Source organism: Cyanistes caeruleus, chromosome 1 (genome assembly GCF_971803275.1).
Source record: "Cyanistes caeruleus chromosome 1, bCyaCae1.hap1.1, whole genome shotgun sequence".
Taxonomy (NCBI): Eukaryota; Metazoa; Chordata; class Aves; order Passeriformes; family Paridae; genus Cyanistes; species Cyanistes caeruleus.
Window position 1 is genome coordinate 123,739,554 of NC_141701.1, and position 21,474 is coordinate 123,761,027.

The following is a 21,474-nucleotide window of genomic DNA, read 5'->3' on the forward strand; positions in this document are numbered from 1 at the left end:
TATATCAATCTCTTTTCATGTATCATTATGTTGCGATCATTTGAAGGAGAAAAAAGTAAGTCAATTAAACACACCGAATAAGAAAACTTTTCGGAAAGAAGCATGGATTTAGGATGGCAGGAAGAAAAAGGAAAGCCTTTTGTTTGCTACTTTTGCTTTACTTTGTGAATAACAAATCCATTTTTCTTTTAGAATTCCTAGCGGTGTTTGCGAGCTGAGGGATTCCAACAAGAAGGGGCTGTTTTAATCAGCATCTAAACGGGACACGCTCCGTCCAGGCTGTCCCTGAGTTTCCGCCTAGGCAGAACCGGGCCGGCCGAGCTCAGGACTTGCAGGACTTCACCCTGCGATCGCTTCCGTGCCCATGGTCCCCGGTGCTCTCTCCCCGCCGCCATTCCCCACCGCTCCCCAGATTTCCCCCTCCCGCCATCCCCGCGCGGCACGCGGCCGGCCCGCGCTCGGCCGCCCCCTGGCGGCTGCGCCGGGAGGCGTCACGCGGCGAGCGGTGCTGCGCGCGCCGCGCCCGCCTCAGCGGCCCGGCCCGGGCTCCGGCGGCTGGGAACGGGCCCGGCTGCCTCGGGAACGCCGGAGTGCTGCTCCCGCCTCTGCGCTGCGGCCTTGCCGAGGGGCTGCAGGAGGCTGGAGCGCCCCAGCCTGTTGTAGGTGACCGGAAGGGACACAGGAGCTCGGTACAGGGAGAGCGCGCCGTGGTCAGAGCCCGGGCGTCGCTGACATGGCCCCTGTGGAGAGCAAGGGCAGAGGAGCTCGCAGGTTTAGTTTCAGTGACAGCTCCAGCAGCACAGAATTATTAATCAGGAATTCGCTGTCTCTCAACACCTATACTTCAGAGGTGGGGTCTCCTCTGAAGTACTGAATCCAGCTCGGGGGTCCCTAGCACAAGGTGGACGTTGACCTGCTGGAGTGATTCCAAGGCCACCAAGTTGCTTAGAGGCACGTCTCCTGTGAGGAAAGGCCGAGAGAATTGGGGCTGCTCAGCCTGGAGAAGAGACTTCGAGGTGATCCAATTGCAGCCTTCCAGTACCTGCAGAGAGCCTATAAGAAAGATGGAGAGGGACTTTTTCCAAGAGCATATAGTGACAGGACAAGACAGGAAACCTTTAAACTGAAAGGGGGTAGGTTTAGATTAAATGCTAGGAAAGAAGCGAGGGTGGTGAGACACTGGGATGGGTTGGAGAAGTTGATGTCCCATCCCTGAAGATGTTCAAGACCAGGTTGGATGGAGCTCTGTGATACTTGGTTTAGTGGAATGTGTCTCTCTGCTCATGGCAGGAGGCTTGGGACTAGATGATTTTTAAGGTCCATTCCAACCCAGGCAATTCTATAATACATATTTTAATATATTACATCCCAAAAGATAATTAAAAGCCTAGGCTATGTAATTCTGCAACCATCGTATCATAGTTGTGAATATTTCTTCAGAAATAGGACATTGAAATATAGGTGTAAGGTGAGAGATTGCAAATTGTTAATTAATATTTTTTGTCTGCTGGCATAGTGCTTGTCCATGTCAAATACCTACCTGAGTTAAGCTGTATATAAAACTAAATCAAATGCCTTTGATCTCAGCTCACCCAAAATGCCCTCAGATGGAAGAAAAAATTTTGCAGAAATAACAATGCACTTTTGAGGTGATGCTGCTCAGCTGTGTAGAGGGACTGGCAATGGCTCCAGCTCAAGGACTGACATGTCACCCTCTGCAGCCCACCACTCCAGCCTCCTTCTCTTTCCAGTTCCACCCACAGCACCAGCCCTTTCTTTTCCTCCTTGTAAAGTTGTTGCCTGTGACTTTTTATTAGCCATTTAGCCCTGCTCAGCTGTACAGCATGAAGAATGCATATTTTTCCTTCTGCTTAGTGTTGGTTTTATCAGTAAAATTTGGCTGGTGCTTGGTGTTCAAAGGGGTGAAGAGATGATGGGAGGGGGTGTAGCCCAGGCCAGCTGTGTGTATACTGACTGCTCATTTAAGTAAAGGTAAGAAAGGCAGCCTGTCTGCAAAAAATAAAATACTACAGGCTATATCACAAGGTTTGCATGTGAACATGTGTACACAATGCTTTCACAGGATTCTGTAAACTTTGTCCTTTAGTGGCTGATTCAATCCTCTGTAATGACAAAGTTGCCCCACTATGAACTTGCCTGACTTTTCTTTCTTTTCAGAGAATAGTAACAACAGAAACTAAAACAAAAGGCAGAAGAAAATATACTCCAGAGTGTGTTAAAAGAATCTTTCTTGGAAAATGAAAAGCCATGGTACCACTGGGATCGGCCATTCTTGGAAAATCAAAAGCTGTTGTACCACTGGGATCGGCCCTTCAAAACCTCTGAAATTTTGCCACAGCCTCCACATCTGCTGCAGAAATTCATTTGATACAGTGTTGCATTCCCTTTATGGTTAATTCACACTTATCCGGTGGGTGACCTCTGCGGCTCACAGACAGATAGGGCAGTAAGTGTGAAGTCACCTGAATCCTGGAGCAGGAGAGCTATGTTTGTTTCATCTGGATTCCCTAGTTCAGAGAGGTGCCATATGAAGCATCAGCTTTTATCTCTCCCTGCCTGATCTGATCTTGTTGGTTGCTGTAAAATAAGTGCTGCCCTGTTTAAGTTTTTGGTTGGCCACGGTACTCTATTCATAGCCCTGGGTAATGGAAGCCTAAGTAAACCACAGACACCAGGCACCCATGGAAACACCTGGTGATAATCCTTATCGCATTGCTGCTATGCTTCCTAATTTACTGCTTGTCTCAGAGATATTATTTCTCTGCTCTGTGCAAATCTTCTTCAATAAGTATATCTTCTTCTTTCTAGACATTTGTTTACAAGATATGCATGTATTAATGAATACAAATTGCTTCCTAAATTTTTAACTACCTTAGGACACTTCATAATCTGATGGAGTCCAGACTGTCTTTGATAAGCGTACAAATTCCTAGAAACTTGCTGGTCCATGTTTTAATAATGAATACCATCATGTGACTTGACAAACATCTACTTTTTGAATAAAATTATTCTACTTTACATATACAGATTCAGGAGACCCCAGTGATACCGTGGCTTTTCATTTTCCAATAAGGATTCTTCTAACACGGTCACTGTTCCTGCTACGTGATACAACCCCAGGAACACTCCTAGAAAACTAGGGAATTGGAAGGTATTCAATCAACATATCAGTTTATTGCTAAAGCAATATCATATTGCAGTGGAGAGAATATGAAAACCAATATACCAATAGACCACAGTCTTTTAATAACTACTGAGTGTTTTAAGACACAACAATGTGCAAAATCTTTGTGCAAATTGAGTGCCAGGTTTCACTTTTGGACATTGAATGTTACTATTTTGATAGATTTTAAAAGATTCGGTCCAGTAAATACAAAACTGACATATGTGCACCAGAACAGCAAATTCTAAAAATGCACATGTTGCACAAAGAACACAGAATATTTATTCTTCAAGTGTACTGTGTTTTGTATGTTGTCTGATAGCTATATGGTTAGGAATACTCAAAGAATTACTTTGTAATTACATTCTCACAGGATGTCCTTTTGTTTTTCAGAGGAATATTCCCCAGTGTTTCTCTTTTCATTCAGGTGCCTTGAGCACGATCACAGGAAGACATAATTTCCCCATTACCATACAGGAATATGTATCAACATAAGATCCATGCCATGCTTTTACACTAACAATTGTTCAGTAATTTATTTCTCTCTTGTTTCTCTCTTTCCAGTGGAAATACGTGATCCAAACCTGAGCAAACTGACTGCAGACATTTTTGTTTACCTTATAGGCTTTGATTCAGAATCTCTGATACAAGAGAATCCGCCATGCAGGATGGGGGTGTAATTCCATCAAGGACTTCTGGTGACCTCATAAACCATGAGAGCTGGCATGGACTTTAATGGGCACCACGTGCTTAAGTTGCCATGCATCATTTTGAAAATGTAGGGCTTCATTTGATACTGCAGAAGGATACCAGACCTACCATGTCAAATTGTTTCTCTTTCTTCTGAAGGAGCCACCCGCTTTAAGTTACAGTCAGTCCTCTTTGGTAGCAAATGAAATATGCCATTCTGGAAAATTAGTATTTTCTCTGGCAAAATGAACTTGAAAAGTGTGTTTCATAGAAAAGCACATATTTGGGTTATATTCTTTTAAATAAACTTTCTAAAATGATGGCCGTAAATTCAAGTAAAAGTGCGGTTTGTGCAGGATTGGCTTTGCTTGCAGATTTCTAAGTAAGAGACATTTAAAAAAATTAATTCATACATCAGTTAGAAAATATAGGAATAGAATTGTTATGGGTCAGTTGAAAAAATGTAGACCATGTTAAACCCAGTTTAAGTCAAGCTAGGTAAGTTTGCTCAAATTGCTGATGGCGAATAACCTGAGTTAAAATTTACTTGAACTAAAGTAATTTAACTGTATTTAGTACACCAATTCTAGGATTCTGTTATTAGGAATTTCCAGGGAGTTTCAATCAGTGAAATTTGTTCTATCACCTTTGTACAATGCTTGGAGATTTTCTCCCACCTTCTCTCAACTTAGATTTTGCCTGCTGAAACCAATGTTCAGCCATTGTGCAAGCCTATACAAAGTTGATGGTTATCAGCCTAAAATGAGGTCTGTCAGTGTGGCTATGATTCAGGTAAATGTGGCAATAGATGCATGACCTAAGTGTGTCAGCTTAGCTAATCTATTGTATATGATATCTGTCTTTAACAAGGAGATGCTCTAAAAATTGCTCATCATGATGAGTGCATACCAGGAAAGGCTCTGTCCTTCTTAATTCTGAGATTACAGGTCAGTGAACTGCCTAGTCTCTATTTTTTTCTCAACATTCTAACTAATTTTATTCCTATTTATTGGTTCATAAATAACAAAATCATTGTGGCATGGCTAGATGATGTTCCTGTATTATATACATACTGGGATGTGTTATTTTTTATTTAGCTCTAAGTAATACATTATAGGGAAAAAGGATACCTTCTAGAAAATATCCAAAAACTACTTGCTCTGGCCTTTCTGCCACCTTAGTGTGAAATACCTGCTGTTTGTCATTCTCTGGGATAACTGCTGAACTACATGCATCACTGCTCCTTATGCTGTGTTGCAGTGAGTAGTACATTTTTTCACCATGTGCATGGCTTATCCATATAGGGCATGATGAGTACACACCTTTTATATATTCCATGTCTTAGACCCAGGTAGAATAATTACATTTCTTAAATTTAGTTTAAATCTCTTCTTAAAGAACTGCAAATGTGGATGTACAGGAGAAGGTTGGCTCTCTGGTCTTGGTACCATAGTACAATATATGTAGATTTGATACAAGAAGTTCCCTTTGACACTCAGAATTATTCCAGTTGTAATCTCATAGCTGAGATAGTTAATAAATTACAAGCATATGGAAGACTGTAACAGCCTTGAGATGCAAGCTGTACTGTTAGGTTAGATAGTTTGTACAGGAGGAGGATCCCTAAGGCTTGTTGAATAAATAGATGCATCTTCTCAGTACTCCATGAAAAATGATGTATGTTTTTGGTTTGTTTGTACTACTTTCTCCACATGAAACGTGTGTTTGGTCCAACAATTCTGTGGTTTCCTCACTTTGTGATAATAATTAACACCCTCACTGAAGTCTAAGCAGTGATGACATTTGTTTAGGGGCCTGACTCTGATTTTTGTTGCTGCTTTGCCTTATGTTACTTTCAATATGCAATTGAAACCATTTTTGAGAACTGAAAGGTTCAGAGACTGTTGTTTTCTTGGTCTTACTGACCATTTAGAAACTCTTTCATGCAATATATCCTTCAGCATTTTTGGAAACGCAGCCTCTCCAGCCATATGGGTCTGGGTTGATAGTGGCAAGCTCAAACTAAAGCCAGCAATGCAGGGGTTGAAAGTTTTGGGGTTTGGGGTTTTTGGGGGGCATTTTTGCCTTTTTTTTTTTTTTTTTTTTCCTGAAGAAATAGAGAAATGGATATAAGCAGTAAGAAAGTAAAACAGTCATACAGTAACTATTGTTTAGGAGGTAAATGTGTTAGGAGACAAAAAAAGAAAGAATATATTAAACCTTACTTAAAAGATTCCTGAAGCTTTGGGGAAAATTAATTTTAAGAAATATGACAATGGTTCTCTACCCAATAATCTTATAAAAAAGATTAATAGCTTTGGAGTAGATGTACATATTTTGAACTTCCTTTCTGGACAGAGCACAAAGAAAACCTGGCTTGTTTGTGGTCGTAGAAAAGTCATAGGTGGCTTTGTATAAGAAAGGCAGGTAGCTGCCAGGGACATCCAAACCTCCTTCCCTTTCTCTGTTCTTTTTTTCCATAATAAATTTTTAAAATATGTTGTCATTTTTTTCCTGATTTTCTTAAATAGAGTGAAATGTCTAATCAGCAGAGAATCGAAATGTATTTATAAAAAAAACAACCAAAAGGGCATCTGATGTTTTACAGACATTCCAACACCTTCAGGAAATTTGAACTCACACCAAAGGGTCTGATATTCATTTGAATCTCCATCTGTGCTGAAGCACATGTGTGCACACAACACACATTGAACCACTACAGTGGAAAAAAAAAATCCCTGCTCTTAAATTATAGCAGCTCTCTACAATTCTTCTTTAACCACAAAGGCTTTGGTAGTTTTGAGACATTGCAGTGGCTTTGGGTGATCTGATCACAGAGCTTAGTTTTGTTAAATCCCTTTGCTGAAAGATATGGAAAAGCTGTAGGAGAAACACGGGGAGCTGCAAGTTCACAGCATGAGGGTTTGGAGTAAAGGGGAAGGGTTCAAGAAGCTGTTGTGGCAGCAGACACCCTACAGCCAGAGTTAACGCTGGAAACACTGCAGTTTTAGTTCCCTCACCAGAAATCCCCATGCTCGCAGGAACGGATATAGTCATTAGTCCTCAATGGGAATATGACCTTTCCCTTTAAGTATCTGTGTGATGCTTTTGATCCTTTTGACTCTCTCTAAGGGATAGATTAAATATGTGGCACAATGTCTACTCCTGAGTGAGGATTAAGCCTGGCTTTTGGAAGCAGAACTATATTGCCTAACCCATCACCATTTATCACATTCTCTGGGGACCTGTTCTCCATTTTTCTTCCCCTCCCCCTAAACTTTTAGAAAATTCCCCTTCTCTGGGGTTTAATATTGATCTCAGCTGCGTCAGCCTTGGCTTTGCTGTAGTTACTTCTGATTTTACACTGAAACAGGTCCTATGTCTCAGATATCTTGTTAAACAAAGTGCTATTCTGAGGCTCAGCTCTTATGCAACCTGCACTTTCTTTAATGTATTTTTGTGTTTGAATTTTAATAACAAATACCTTAACATGATTTATAGTTTTGTATCACCCTGTATTTCAGTGGAATTCCCCGAGGATAACCCTTACCTTTTCATACTTGTATTCTGATTTAATGATGCAGTGAAACATATGATTACCTTCAGGACCTGTGTAAATCCCATTAACTTCAATTAAGCCCAAGAACATGCTTTAGTGCTTCACTAACCAGGGATGCTTAAGGCTAACCTCCATATAAATGTTTTGCTGAATCAAGTTTTAGTGTTTTATTAATTTTTATTCCTGTTTCTCTTTTACTCTGTCTCATGATATAATAATTTTACTCTTGTAATATCCCTGCATGCTGCTTCCAAGTTAGAAGTTATACTGAAACTGAAGGTCTCATTCAGGAGAGGATAAAATTAATCCGTTCTGCAGCTGTGAAGCAGAGAAGTCCCAGCAAGCTTCCCAGTAAAATGAAAAAGTGATGGTATGCCACTCTGGCTCATAAAAATGTAATTTAAGCATTGCCCTCTCAATAAAAATATCACATTTAGGACACAGTAATCCCCTTCTGAACCTTATCTTACTTTTCAACAGCTCTTTGGACTCTTAGAATTGATGCACTTTGAATTTCCTGTTGGTCAGGTAGCATGACTTTCTTCAGCTCCCTCCCACAGCCACAGCTTTGCGCGTCATTCTAAGCAGGCAATATCCAGTCACAGGCAGAAAATGGAATCGGTGGTCTAAAATTCAGTAAATTCAGGAGCTTTAAGGTACTTAGTTGACAGACTAAGTTGACTTTGGAACTACTACTGCTCAGAGCTGTGGCCTTTGCAGTATTGCACCAAAGTGACTGAAACTTCAAAAATGCTTTTCAATTGTTTTCTCAAGACTCCTGCCAGAATCTTTACCTTCTTTTAATGCTTTTTTATTTTAATGAGCACCTGATTTATGACAAGAAATCACCAGACACCTAGGTTCTTTGGGCTTATTAAAGCAGACAAATACTTCGGTGTTAGAAAATCATCGTAAGAACATATATTTTTTTCCATATTAGATTGAATCATTGTAGGCAAGTGCCCCAATCCTCCTCGCAGCTATGGTCTGGAGGTATTTCAGCACAAGGAAAAAAATAACCCTTTCCAGTTTCTGGCTCAATAAAGCAAATGTTTTCACTGGGGGAAGAAGGTTGATTCCTTTCCTGTCCCCACAGTATTCTGCATTTTACCTATATCAAAAGATTTGCTTGCTCTGCCTTAGCATGTACAATGTAGTTTATCTTCCAAATAGAAGTCATCTTTCCAGCTTCCATGTCTGAGTTGCACTGGTGATTTATATGCTCACTGTCTGTTTTCACAATGTCTTTCCTGGCTGTCTTGTATCTCTCCCCTGTGGAGCACTGGGCCTTAGAATCATTGCAGTAAGGACAGGCAATCAGTCTTCTTTAGATACATATTGGATTTTACTGGTGCCTGAGTCTATAGAACGTGCCAATGTCTTTTGTGGTTCTGGAAGGGAAACCTCAGAAAAGTGTGGAGTTTTGGTTTGGATAAAGAGCTGGTTGGTTCTTTTTTAAATGGAATGTTATTTTCTTATTGTTCTTTTCATCAGATAATCCTGGGAAGAGATGAGCAAGTTTCAGGAGTTTTGGAGCTGCAGGGTGGTTTTTCTGCTCAAAATCACAGAGCTGTATGTTAGCTTTGGACTCTTTGGAAGCAGCCTCATTGCAAAACACAGCTCTGCTTCATTCAGATAAGGGATTTAAGAGTATAGGGATGGCCACATCAGGCAGCCCAAAGGCTTCTCCAGCCCTGCAGCCTGTCTCACAATAGCCAGTGGTGTGTGTCTGCCAAACATATACTGAAATTTTCTGTGCCTGTGCAAATTGGAGTCAGTCATGTGGCATGTCTGTAATTAATAGTCCTTGATTTTTTTCTCCCCATGAATATTTCTGGCCACTTGACACACAATATGAAATTGTAGCACCTGCAACATCCTGTAAAAATGATTCACGGTGCTTGAGTGTACCTTGTGTGAAGTGTCTTGAATGATGGATCTCTACTTTGGTCTTGCCAGTTACTATTTTATTTGATAATCTCTAGTTCTTATATGGGAGGAATCCATGAACTGTTATTTCTATTCACTTTCTTCTTACCATTCAGAGTTTTATTAGGCCTATATTACTGCTTCTCCAACCAGAACAGTCCTGATCTGCTCAACCTTCTTCATACAGAAACTATTTCACACCTTTCTCCTTCGATGAAGTTTATCTGAAACAATTCCAGCATAGTCTCCTGTCTGTATCATATCAAATGTGCATGGTCTAGCCTCAGGCTACTGAGGGAATTTTTTGGTAAATAAAGACGTAAATGTTATCTGAAGCAAGATTTTCTTTGTGGTTTTCGTAAAGTTGAATGCTTCACTCACAAAAGATGTGGATAGTCTTTTCCTTTCAGTTTTTCAACAGATACTTTTTTTAAAACAAAAATACTATTATTTAATACCCAAAGAAAAGATATAAGGGTCTGAGATCACCACTATAGTCAAAAGCATTTGGCTTGGAAATAAAAATCTTTGGACTGTCTGACCTGCCTGAATTACCAGATTGTTTCTTTCAGTCTGAAACAAGGCTTTCTTTTGATTTTCTCTCTAAAAGGCCCTTACTTCATCCCACCATAGCATGAGAGGTGAAGAGGATAAGTTGAGAAATATAATGGCAAAACCTCCATCTCTAACCTCTGCAGTGACAAGTGAGACACAATTACAGAAATTTTATATTTGGTCTGAAAAAGCTGTCTTCAATTCACTTGCCTAAACATGGATGGTAGGCACCTTTAAGACAAAGCAGGCTACCTGGCACACCAGATAATCTCTTCACACATAAGGAGAAGCTGTGTCTTTCTGGAGTGATAGGTAGCAAGCTGACTAGTTATCTTCAGGATTTAGAAAAACCACAAAACACGTTTGGCACTCCACATCTTGTTTCTTTCATACTGGTTTTCTCTGTCTGTGCCCTGCATATTTGTTTTAATTTACAGATTTAGTACAGGTCAGGTACAGCACCCATTTGGGTACGGTTCTGCTCATTTGTAAAGAACGTGCACAAAATCCCATTCCTTAAAAAAACTCGAAACAACAGATAGTGATTGTAACTTACCTGCATTCAGCACTCAGGTTGATGTTCCACATTTCTTTGGAAGCCTACATTCTTGTTACTGTTTCCTCTATTTTCTTATTTGTTTTAATGATCTTAAGGCAGATCTTAAGGTTCAGCTCTGCATTAGATTCAGGGATTCTAGGTTCATTTGATTTTGACTAAGGTTAGACATGCCTGTGTCCTTGGGTGGTGTTCTCTGCTGTTTCCAGGTATGTCTGTACATAAACATATCTTTCACTTAACTTGCTGAATCCAGAAACTTTATATACATCAGTTTATTTGTGACAGCCTTGCAAACCTCCCATCTTATGAGATTGACTCAGAAATTCAGAGGTTACTAAAAACAGAGGTTACAGGGGAGTCAAATGCCTGCAGCTGAACAAAGAAAAAAGACTAAGCAATCCAGTAAGATGCACAGATATGCTTTAATATGTGTTAGTTGCCAGTGTGATATGAATCCATTTCAAGATTCACTTTTATTTTGTGAATTAATTGGACCAGATTTAAGTTCTCTCACCAGCTCTTATTTTTCTGCTTATTAGACTCCATATAAGCATCCATAACATCATGTGGGTTGGAAGGAACCTCTGGAGATTGTGTAGTCCAGTCTTCTTCCAGTTAAAGCAGGCTGCTCAGGGCCTGGTGCAGTCACCCTTGATGTATCACCAAGGAAGAACTCTTTACTGACTCTCTTGCCAAGCACTCTAACATTTTTGAGTTTTGTTTTTTCTACATGTAGTCAAAATTTCCTGTGTTCCAACTTGTGTTTTTTGTGCTGTGGCCCTCTGAGGGCCACAGTGTCCTGCAAGAGGCAGAGCAGGTTACCAGTCTGGATACCTATGTGTGTTACAGGGTGATTTTATTACTGTAGACTTGAATGCAGATGCACAGTTTGAATGTGTATTACCTGTGTAATAACAATTTCTACCTCACCTTATAGCATTATCCTTTAAAATGAAACTTTTGAAAGAGAATCACATCTTACGTAATGACTTGAACTTAAGAAAGACAGATTGATTTGAATATTAGTAAAGTCTTGCTTGTTGAATTTGTATTCTATGTTCATTTGATTGGCAAGCAAGACAAACAGACAGATGAATGATGAAACACCACCATTACTACTATTTTATTTTTGGAAAATCAAACTAAAATGCTATTTTTCCTTTCAAAAATATATCTTTAAATCCATCTCCCAATAAGAAGAATCTTAATGAACTTATGTTTTTTAAAAATTTATTCTTGAGTGCAAAAGTGGTATTAGATTTTGCAGTTTTTAAGGATATGTGTATACTAGATAATGGTATTCTCTGGTATGTTATGAATGCCTGAATGTGTTGTCTCTACTGCCAAACTGTTGGAAAAGTCCCCTGAAAGTTTTTTGTCCTGAGACAATTACTGGTCTCCCCAAGAGTATCTGGGCGTTATTTGGAGTCTAGCAGAGACCATGGTCATTCTTCAGTAGGGATAGAGATACTCACTCTATTCCATGTTAGCATTAATGGGAAAGAATGTTCATTTGCCTGTTAAACTCTGCTTGTACATTCCTTTGACATCTTTCACCAGATGGAAGTAAACCAACTCAATTACTGTAATTTATTATATATATAATTATATAATTTATTTCTGATAGATCTATTTTTGAAAGTCTCACAATTCCCAGTACAGAAGGAAGACTCAATTTCTGACAGTTTATGCAGATTATTGCAGGATGGTGGCGTTTAATTTACTTTTCTCTCTTTGCCATAACTAAAAATAGATTTTATTTTCTCAAAGGTCTTAAATTCTTCTCAACAGCTAACAGTTACTTATTCATTTTCTTTTCTAGAATAGGAGTAAGAAATAGAATTATGTTTGTGGAGAGTGATAAACAGTTGTGAATCCAACATAATAATTTGATATCACAACCAATTTTGCATTCATTCATGCATTGAGCAGATGTATTGCAAATTTAAATGCCTAGTCTTTGGAGATTTAAGGACCTGGAACTCATATCATCTGTAGCATATAGAGCCATCAATCTTTTTGGATCTAAATTCCAGAAATTTCAGTAGGTTAAAATTATAATTACCTGTAAGAATTTTTCTTCTTATTTGTAGAGACTAGCTTGTCCCCTACATTAGGTGTCTAGATTCCCATCACTGTTTCAAACCAGTGTCTAGAATAGTTGACTAGCTGACCAAGGAAGCACCTAAAATCAAAAGGAAAACAATGAACTGCCTAGAGTACAATAATAGGTAGTACCCATTTCCTGAAGAAAAAATGATGTCTCTAAACTTTTTCCAATGGTATGAGCAGATTCAAAAGAGTAAAATTAGAGGATAACAATGCCTGCTTTTTATACATTATTAGAACTGCATTAGAACCAATATGCATCTAATAATGTCAAATCCCAGTGAGAAGAATTATTTCCCAAGTGTTTCTGTTGGGACTGTTGAAGACCACATCTGTTACTGTATTTTTAGGAATAGGTGTCTTGCCAGCCTTGTACTAAGAGAAGCAGCTGGGTTATATCCCACAGGACAGGAGATTTAAGCATACCTCTGTGACACAGATGTGTGACAGAGTGCAGCTAACAGGTGCAACCAGGAGATGCAGCGGTCTGTGTCAGTTTGAGCAGAATGGAGCACAGAAGGGGGCCAGAAACTATGGAGGGTGGTGTACACATTCAGCAGTGGTGCTGACTCTCATGGGGCAGAAACTAAAGCATCTTCCTCTGTCCTTAACCTGAATTCCCAAGGGTGGATGGAGCTTTTCAGGTTCATGGGTGCAGGGATGCCTCACTGAGGTATCCTGCTTTCAGCTGGAATAAAACTAATTTTCTTCCTAGTGGTTTAAATCCAAATTCAATTTTGGATTTAGTATGAGAATAATGTTGATGACACACTGAAGTTTCAGTTGTTGCTAAGCAGTGTTTACACTAAGTCAAGGACTTTCCAGCTGCTCACCCCACCCAACTCCACTAGTGAGTAGGCTGGGGGATACAGTAAATTGAGGGGGAACACAGCCAAGACTAGTGAACCCAGCTAACCAAAGGGATATCCCATACCATATGGTGTCAGGCACAGCAAATAAACTACAGGGAAAGCAGGCTGGGGACCACTGCTCAGTTGGCAGGTGGTTAGCAAATGTATCACTTGTTTGTGTATTCTAATTATTATTCTAATTATTCTTACTACTATTATTGATTTTTAATTTCCTTCCTTCCTCCCTTCCTTCCTCCCTCCCTCCCTTCCTTCCTCCCTCCCTTCCTCCCTCCCTCCCTTCCTTCCTTCCTTCCTTCCTTCCTTCCTTCCTTCCTTCCTTCCTTCCTTCCTTCCTTCCTTCCTTCCTTCCTTCCTTCCTTCCTTCCTTCCTTCCTTCCTTCCTTCCTTCCTTCCTTCCTTCCTTCCTTCCTTCCTTCCTTCCTTCCTTCCTTCCTTCCTTCCTTCCTTCCTTCCTTCCTTCCTTCCTTCCTTCCTTCCTTCCTTCCTTCCTTCCTTCCTTCCTTCCTTCCTTCCTTCCTTCCTTCCTTCCTTCCTCCCTCCCTCCCTCCCTCCCTCCCTCCCTCCCTCCCTCCCACCTTCCATCTCAACCCATGATTTTTACTTTTTCTCCGAATTCCCTCCCCATCCTGCTGTAGGGTTGGGTGAGTGAGCAGCTGTGTGATGTTTACCTGCCTGACTGGCAGCCTGCATGATGCTGGGGCTGGAGGAGATGGTGTCCTTAAGCTGCAGGATCTGTGCACTACTGGAGGATCTGTCTCACCAAGTAAATGAGCTGCAGGACGGCTACAGAGAGCATTGCATTGGAGACAAGGAAAGGAGTTTGATGAGATATTGTCCAAGACCTTGTAGCTGCAAGAGCCTGAACTCATTGTATGAAGAGAAGGGCAGGCAGAGCCAGAGCTAGGAGCTTCACCTAGAGCAGACCCTGAGCTTGCACAGCCCCAGCAGTACAGGAGACAATCACTATGCTCAAACAGCAGAAATTACATTTAAATGTCAGAAAAAAAACCCCTTTTCACAGTGGTCAGTGAAACTAGGACAAGATGCTTGAAAAGTTTGTAGAGTCTCTGTACCTGGATATATTTAAAATTGCAGCTGAACATGATCCTGAGCAACCTGCTCTAGCTGCGCTTGCTTTAAGCAGGGATTCACAGTAGATGATCTGAAGTGACTTCCTATCTTAGAAATTCTGTTTGTCATTGTGGAAGGTTGTGAAGACAAATCAAAAGAGGATAAATAGTCAGTAAAGAACAATAAATTATGAGCTTCTGGTACCCAGACTTTTTCATTAAGAGCTAGTTGAGGTACATATGACCTGTGTATTGCTGTGCAGGCATGTTCATATGTGGAAAACATCTAGTTTCTTGATTCAGATGGAACATAAGTCTAGTCAGGGTATCCATGACCATATGTGTGATTGAAGAAACACAGCTGAATATTGAAAACTAAGCCAGTTAGGGCATTTAGACACCACCTGATTTAGGTGTAAATCAGGCTTTTGTGTATGTTGGTTTTTTGTTTTTTTTTTTTTTTTTTAATTTTAATTACTGAATTTTCTGTATATACGTACTTTTGTTGCTCAGGATTGTCGTAGTTTTCCACCTTCAGGCTTAACCATGCACAAGCAAGAGAGGAGTGAAAAAGTTCACAACAGCCTCTAAAAGAGAAAACAAAAAGAGGTTTTTGTCTGTCTTTCTGTACATTCCTACCTTTGAGGCCATATCATTGCTGATGGTCTGTGCCAGCAGCCCTGCATTCTTAATTTGAATATGTATGTAAAATGGATGACCCTCACCTTCCCACAGCTGTGCATCTATTATAACTTCAAATAATGTTTTACAGCTGGGGCACAGAGCTGAAATACTACATGTGGTTACTTCTTTATATATGGTATCCTTCAGTTCCAGTACGTGTCTGCTGTTCCTCAGTAGGGCAAATATTGACATATAGTATTTTGCTCCCCTTTAGCTCTCACACTTCCCTTTTAACCAGATGTACCAAACTCTTTCCTAACCTAGTCTGTCTCTACTACTATGTATGTTGACACCAATGGACTTGTGAGTAAGTGGGCCTGTCAGCAGTGGATATTTTTCTCCTCCACTGTCGTTGGAATTATGACATCTCTTTCTTTATATGGTTTTGTATCCTACAACTCAATAATCCAGTGCAGACCTCACTGTCTGACTGCAAGACACCAGTCTGTAATTCGCCTAATAAGCCTAAACAAAGGAAATCCCTAGATTTAAGGACAAGAATGTGTCCTGCATTCTTTGTATACTGCAGATTAGAGAACAGAATTGCTCTCCTCTTTAAAGTCAGAATCATTACCCATACCTGTATGGCCAGATTATTTTAAAATGTAGCAAACAACATTATATATAATTATTTTACAACAGCAAAGATTTTATTTGCTATTTTAAATGTTTTCCCTGTTTTTTACTTTAAGAGAAGAAGAATATAAATGTTCTAGAAGAATATATGCTGAGGATAGCTTTCAGCTGCTGCGCTCTTAACTTAAGCCAAGTGCCTTGGAAGTGCAGGTATGTTTACATCTGGGTTTTATTTCTGGCCCACCTCTAATAAAGATGCAACAACGATAAAGCAAAACACAACACAACATGATAATATATGGCACATAATAAAGAACTGCCATAAGTACACAGGGGGCTCAATTTTGCTTTCACTCTATCTCTGCAAAACTCCACTGTTCATGACTAAACCTTTACAATTGTCAGAGTTCCTTGTGGTTCAAAAAGAGACATTTTCCAGAATAATGAGGTCACTGGTTCCCATTTGCCATTCCACAATATTCTGTTTATTCCTAGAATCCCTGTTCTTTCAGCAATAGCTGATGCTCTCTGTAGCTGTTACTCCTGTGGGAATTGAGACTTTAAACATTCATTAAAAAGTGAATTGCTATTGTTGACAAAATACAGATGGCCAAGCATGAACTACTGACACCTATGAGCACACTTTCAGTGCAGTTCATAGAGATGTGGCCATGTGAGTGCTCTGGTTGCTTTTACCAAACCAATGTGTGTCCTTTGTTACCAGATTTGCCTCAGTGTGTGCTTATATTCCTTTTCCTAAATATGGCACAAGCTGTTAAAGTAATTTCTTTAAAAAATGAACTGAACTTATTTCTGCTTTTGTGAGTGAGAAAAGATAGGCTCTTTCACAGCAAACCTATTAGTAGACAATATTCGTACAAGGCTCAGCTCACAAGATAATTACCCTGAGTCAAAGCTCTGCTGCAAACATAGCACTGGATGACTCCCAGAGGCTCTGTCTAAGCAGTGGGGAGTGCTCCATAACCAAGTCCTTGATCAGCCGGGGGGGACCTGGCTGGGCCGGAAACTGGAGTGTGGGGGCGAAGGCCTGAAGGGAGTGAGCAAGAAACCAGGGTGCAGCTGGGGCACACACAGACATACAGACACACACATGGCTGTAGGAGCTGGGAGGCACACCCGGCTTCCATGGGTTATACTCAGACATTGCTTTAAATCAGCCATGTATTTAAATAGTTTATTAAGCTGAAGCCGACAGACTTAGTCTCTGAAGGCTGCAGTTAGATGCTACACCTGGGTGTAGCATACAGCATTACACTTGCATGATGACATGTACTGCACTCCAGGTTAACATGTGGAAAAAGCTGAGGGAAAGCTCAAGTATTTAAAATTTTCAGCTTTGGGAATACTGTGTGGTAAGCTAACACTGAGACAATAACATGAAACTGGTTGGAGATTTTTGCATCTTTTTCAACACTTCTAGAGATAGAAATTCTGGGCAGAGAGGGTAGAAATTGCAAAGCTACATTGAGCTTTAAGTTATTTGGGGCTTAAGTTTTTTCTATTTTTATTTCTTCTATCTTCTTCTCATCACCACTATAACTTACTTTTTTCCCCCTCACTCTTTTATATATGAGTAACAATTTTTTCACTGTTTTCCTACTGATATATTCAAACTCTTCTTTTTTCCCTCCCCTTTATTTACAGTTTTGTGATCCTCTTTTTTCCCCTCCTAGTACTTTTTAAAATTTTTTTCCCAGTTCTTTCCAAGGTGTGGAAAATTGCAACTTGCCATTGTTTTTCTTCAAATGTTATTTCCCATCTATTGTGTGTGCGTGCATATGTGTGTTTGTGTGTGCATAAGAGAGAGGACAGGAGATACTGTAAGGCTGCCAACAAAAATCAAAATTGGAGGAGACAGGAGAGCAGAGGGAGTAAGAGACTGTCTTATTGAACTTGGAGAGGAATGAGGCCCACCTGGGGCTGAACCAGCCATTGGGAAGATTAAGGAAATAAAATAATTATGGAAAGTTAGTTCTGGAATTGTGAATGGGCCTGAGAGACCTGGCTGAGGCTCAGGAACTGGGAGTGGTGGCTGCCTGAGCTGAATCAAATGCTCAGTCACTCAAAAATGGAACAAACAAGGAAAGAGTAGACACACTGAGAAATTGTACTTTTGTACTTTGAGTTAACTTTTTTAGCCTTATGAATTGAAAGAGAATGACTTTCTTTTCTAAAGAATGAAATATGAAAAATTTAAGCCCAGGTCTGTTTAGTGAACATTTAGAGTACTATGACCAAATACCCAGAAATAAGAACATAGTCTGTAAGAAATCACTCCTCCTATCTTTGACCTTTCAAATCAGAGCAAAGCTCTCAGCACCAACACAGTGAAACACAAATGGGCTCAGCACAGTTAAAACAGACATAGCTGTGAGCTTAAGGTTCCCACTTCTCCCTATTTTTTCATAAAGAAGACTTAAGGTAATCTCTTTCTAACTGAGTAGGTATTGTCTGCTTCTGAAATGCATCCCAAAACTAATGCTAAAATGTAAAGAACAGGACAGTAGCTTGAAAATTCATTTTTTGCATAATCATCCAAATGACTCTAGTGTACATCGCAATGAGAATTTAATGCTTTATCTTTTACTCTGTGGCTTTTGGGCTCTTGTTCCTTTGAACTTTAAGAAGTTCATAGAAAAAAAATGCACTTTAGTAAATAAAAGTATCTTCCAGTATGCACATTTCCTTAAAAATAAACCCAAATTCTTTAAAAATCATCTAATTTAGCTTCCTAATACACTTTTCATAATATCAAATAGATTTATTTGTTAGGATGTGTATTATTAAGTCTTAAGTGAAGTGTGGCTAGAAATTTCAAACCAATTCCTCAGCTAGCATAAATGGTCATAGTCATCCACATCAGAACATCAAGTTCTGCTTATGAGCAATAGAAATAGGCTGCTTGAAAGGTGCAAAAACTTGGTGGACAATATGAAAATGAGATGACCAGCACGTTTCATTAGCTTTTGTCTGGATTGATATATCCATTTGAATATATAATCATGCTACTTATGCTGTGTTTTTCATATTTCTTTGTAAATATCCTTTAATAGCTTATTTATTGTTAACATGACTGGACATACAGTTTGATGTTACATATGCAACTCTTTTAGTATTGTGGCACATAAAAAGTTTGTGAATAGAGGCATCTTTTAAGACCGGTCTTGTATAATAATATGGTAGGTAGTATGAAACTTCCTTATGGAAGGGAAGCAAGTTTAAGGCAGTGATAAATGAAATAGAAAATTCTTGTATTCTTAATCTTGATGAATACCGTCAACACTTTATGACTGAGGGATTTGAGAAAAGATGGAGGAGGAATGGGTTAGCAGTGATTCAGAGTAAGATTTTCTTTTTAATTGTAAAGAAAGAGAAAGAAGTCATAAAAAGAAAAACATCTCTTTTAACCACTGTATGCTACTTTTTTCCTAATCACAACTTGAACCACTGATACAGAAAACAAAACTGACAGGAGAACATGGCATTATGAGATGTCACAACTCACGCTAACAACTTTTGTAGGTCATACAGTCCTTACCAGACCACTGCAGTAAGCATACAATTTTGAAATGCTTGTAGGGGCCCACCAGATATTAACTTAAGAATTATTAGTTGTGGGTAGAAATAGGCTGAAGGCATTTCCTGCTATGAACAACTCTTGGAAGTTCTCCTTTTGCAGTACTGTAGAAAACAATGGCAGAATTTATGCAGCATTCATAGACAGCAGATATCCCCAGACACTTCAGAAATGCTATCAAATTAAAACTGCTCTTCAGTAAGGCTTCATATTTTGTTTTTGTTGGCTGTATAACAATATTCAAGTGTGAATGTAAAATGAATCTTATTTACTTCATTGTTGAAGTGTGGATATTGTGAGATAATGAAGTGAATTTTTTAATATTTATTTTCTGTTCTGGTGGAGGTGATAAAGACATTCTAAATTATAGCTGATGAAATGCAATCAGAAACTGTGGACATGGCCTACCCTGAAATCACAATCAAGCCTCCATGTCTCTCTGACATGACTTACGAACAGTTGCTATTAAACCTGTATGTTCTCTTTTTCTGATGGATCCAGTTCTGTAAATCTTGTCAAACACTACTATACCCAGGAGGTGCAATATGAAAATCCCTGGTTATATATTTGTGAGGAGCTATCTCTCCAGTCCTGCATGTTTGTTGATGACTTCGTACCACTCAATGTGAGTCCAGATCATACTTTTACTTACTGTGGTATCTTTGACTTCGATGAATATTGACCTGCTGGCTCTGAAGGGAGCTTGACATGTCAAACATGATGTCCTAACCACCTTTACATGGGGAGAGACCTAGAGACGTACAAATATCAAAGTTTTCCCCATGTCTATGCAAGCCCGGACAATAGCATGTGGGCATCACCTGGGTGTTTACTTTCATTTTCTGTCTGTCACTGGAGGCAGAAATTGGTTTATAGCGCTAGGAAGTGAGCAAAGATTTTAGTGGAGAACCATAACAACCACCTGCTACAAATGAGCTGACATAAAGGTTAGTATGTTGACTATTCAAGGCAGAGCAGATTAATTGCTTATGGATAGATGCAGGATGATGTGGATCCTGCTCCCTCTTCTTGTTTGCCCTTGGGAAAAGGTTACTCTGAGGTCCCTCTGACTTAGGGCCATGCTAGTGAGACAGGCTTACCACTCTGAGTTATTATTTACATTTGCCTTTAAGTCCACAGATGTGGTTGCTTAAAGATTTTGAATATTTGAATCTGAATGTATTTGAGACTGAATATTGTGCTCCATTATTGTGGAAAGGTGCTGAGATGTACTGTTTATTTTACAGATCACGCTATTTAAAATAAGTGGTGTAGGCTTCTAAATTATTTTTATTATTGTTATAAAACATGGAGTGGACTGGGCTCAAGAGCAAATGGGTACTATATGGCTGTCTGGCTGCAGAAAAGAGGGGTTGAAAAATTAGCTAAGATTGATTTAATGATTAGCAATTCCTTGAAGAACCAGCAATGTCGGTCTTCTTTTTCCTCTTGTTTGAAGACTGAGAAAAGGAGGGATTTTCCTCTTTCTGTATGTTAAAACAAATTTGTGTACATGAGATAAGAAATTCTGCATAACAGCTTTAACTTACATCTAGGTGACAGTGAAACTTCACCTGGTTTATGTTAATGAGAATTGTGTACAGGATTTGGTAGACTCCCCATCTAACCCCAGGAGAGTACAAAGCTCCTCTAAAGACAGACTTATTTTTTCACTAAGCCTAAGAAAAATGTGACTACATTATTAATCTTAAAATATTCTCTGTGTATAAGGAATAAAATGCTAAGCACTTTATTAATTGAAGCTGGGTATATTACTGGTTTTTGGTACCATCTAATTCATTTAATTTTAACCACTTTTATTGGTTACTATCAATTTGCATAACACTAAGCAGGGGAAGAAAGTAATTGGTAACATTAGTACTACTTCTAAGAAGTCATTAGAATTTACTTGACTTTCAGGATTAGGATGGATTTAGATTTGGTTGCTCCTAAAGTTGGAAATAAACTAACCTTTCATTTTCAAAGTAGAGGAAGCAAAAAATATTCTCTAAACTCTATTTTAACAGTGGAAAAAAAAATCCTTGTGATTAGAAGTACATGCAGTACTTGTATTGATTTTGACCAAATG

At 39.3% G+C, this 21,474-nt stretch overlaps 1 long non-coding RNA gene across 6 annotated transcripts in view; it reads left to right on the forward strand.

The window, feature by feature from the left end:
- Window positions 1-464: 464 nt before the first annotated feature.
- Window positions 465-21,474, forward strand: part of LOC111924280 (uncharacterized) — a 38,507-nt gene continuing 17,497 nt past the window's right edge. For 3 of the 6 annotated variants that reach the window (XR_015277636.1, XR_015277635.1, XR_015277638.1), the window contains exons 1-2: window positions 505-1,468; window positions 15,904-15,997. This is a non-coding gene — a long non-coding RNA (uncharacterized LOC111924280). Of the gene's footprint in view, window positions 1,469-15,903; window positions 15,998-21,474 lie in introns of all 6 variants that reach the window. The other 3 variants (XR_015277630.1, XR_015277637.1, XR_015277640.1) reach the window with 3 other exon arrangements.